Source organism: Amblyomma americanum, chromosome 4, assembly GCF_052857255.1.
Source record: "Amblyomma americanum isolate KBUSLIRL-KWMA chromosome 4, ASM5285725v1, whole genome shotgun sequence".
Classification (NCBI taxonomy): domain Eukaryota; kingdom Metazoa; phylum Arthropoda; class Arachnida; order Ixodida; family Ixodidae; genus Amblyomma; species Amblyomma americanum.
In genome coordinates this window covers 208,833,580-208,835,860 of record NC_135500.1, presented here as the reverse complement: position 1 = coordinate 208,835,860, position 2,281 = coordinate 208,833,580, and positions in this window count along the sequence as shown.

Here is a 2,281-nt window from a genome sequence, read left to right as displayed (position 1 = left end):
TGCTCATGAACAAGCGCGCTGGGACGCCAGCCAACTGGCGAGAGGGAGCCATCACGCGTGGCTCCAAAGACATGACGCAACGGCCTGTCCTAATTTCCCTTTTTCCTCGATGGCTGTCACAGTAGCACACTACGAGAGCGATGCTGTTGTTGTTGGTGTTGTTGTTGTTGAAGCGACCGTGAGCCTACATTCAAGGCTTCTTTTTTTTTACATCTTGTCGGTCAAGCAGCGGGTGGTTTTTTTTTTCAGCACTAAAAATCAAAGATGCAAGGTTTGCTGGCGATTTCGGCAAGGTTTTGCAGCATGAAAAAGTTTTTGTGAAGCGTCTCAGAGCCGAATGCATTAGCATTCTCTTGAATATACGCAATTAGGCTGATGGCATTACTATGCAAAACATTTCGCTCTCACAACTTTAGAAAGCTTGTTAGAATTTAAACAAGGGCGTCTAACTCACATAAATTGCCTTCGAGAAATTGCGTGAGTGGCGCATGTTGTCCTGTGCGGCCTCTTGGTGCGGCAACTTTCCAGTCCGAGAACATTTCGATATTTTAAGCGCGCAGCAAAGCTACACAGCCGGAGATGTTATTGAGAACTCAGTGTCCAGGTATCAGCGCTACGAGACTGTACACGGCATTCAAGCTCTATTAACGAGCTCTTTTTATCCGAGCAGGAAATTCTTCGTAAGAAAATTTTACAAACGGTATGTCAACGGTTTTATGAGGGCAACAAGGAAGCAATGGAAAAGCATAAATAAAGGTAATTTAGATTGATTTTGGTTGCCTTCATTTGTGCCTATTCGAAACCACCGCGACCATATTATGTCGGTGGGCAGAGAAGGGAAAAGAAAAAAGAGGATCGTTATGGCACCGTGAATGTGGGCTTCCTTCGTGTAGGAACTGTTGGCGAAATTCTTCGTCACTGCAGAAATAATCTGACGCTGATCAAGAAGAGGGCATGAGAAGACGGCGCCTGCGACGAGTAGAACAGTGCTCAGATGGTAAGTATATCCTCATCAAGACGGTATATGATCACCAAGACGGATGTTACCGAATCAGGCCACGGGACGTCAGAGTGAACAATAATGAACTCGCGTTCACTCTGCCCGCACTGAACTGCATGTACAGAGCTGAGAAAATCCACGCAACCAGAAAGACTTGGTTGTACGGCCTCTTTGTAAAAAAAGCAAATTTGTGCGATTTCCATATTCGAACCCGACCGCGGCGGCTGCGTTTCGATGGAGGCGAAACGCTAAGGCGCCCGTGTGCTGTGCGATGTCAGCGCACGTTAAAGATCTCCAGGTGGTCTAAATTATTCCGGAGCCCTCCACTACGGCACCTCTCTCTTCCTTTATTCTTTCACTCCCTCCCTTATCCCTCCCCTTACGGCGCGGTTCAGGTGTCCAGTGATATACGAGACAGATACTACGCCAATTCCTTTCCCCCAAAACCAATTAATAATAATAATAATAATAATAACAATAATAATAATAATAATAATAATAATAATAATAATAATAAACGTCTTTACTATTACCACAAGTATAATAGATGTATGATATATGTGTAATCTATGTTTACACACGTATAATTATCTATTACCACATTCTCTTTGCGTTATATCTCTAAAAACACAACCTTAGCGGCCGTAAAGCATGCTGAGCACGAATATATTTTCAACATCAAAAAAAGCTTTTTTTGACAAATATTCTCTTTTATCAGACAAAGTGTTCGGATTTACTAAGAACAGAAGTACCGCAACTTCCTTAATGATGTCATTAGTAGAGTGCATCAAAATAATATTCAGCGACTACTCTTAAAGAGGCAGTCTCACTTTTATAGAGTTTTTGTTTTGCGGCAATGGGAATCTCATAGCCCCCCCCCCCCCCAAAAAAAAAAAAAGATAACGAAACGTCTACCCGGCAGGCGGGCGCTATCAAACGCGCTCTGTTTAAAACATAAGTTTTCGATGTGGTGATGTTTAACGACATGTGGTAATGTGTCTTGTTAAGTAACGAGTGCCCTCTACTAGGCCATAATGAAACTGATATTGACCTATGTGTACATATGTTCGGAGATGTATACTTTAAAGCTATATCTAGCACAAATATCCGCAACCATGTCAGCAACCATGTTCTGTTGGAAGCAGCGCTGCCGCTGGCAGCGCCACAGTCACCATGGTGGCAGACCGCCTTTACAAATTTTTTATTAAATAAGAGAAAAACTAGGTATAAGCCGTGTAAGCAACAGTGACACTTTCCAGGAAAAAAAAAAAGGATTTGAAG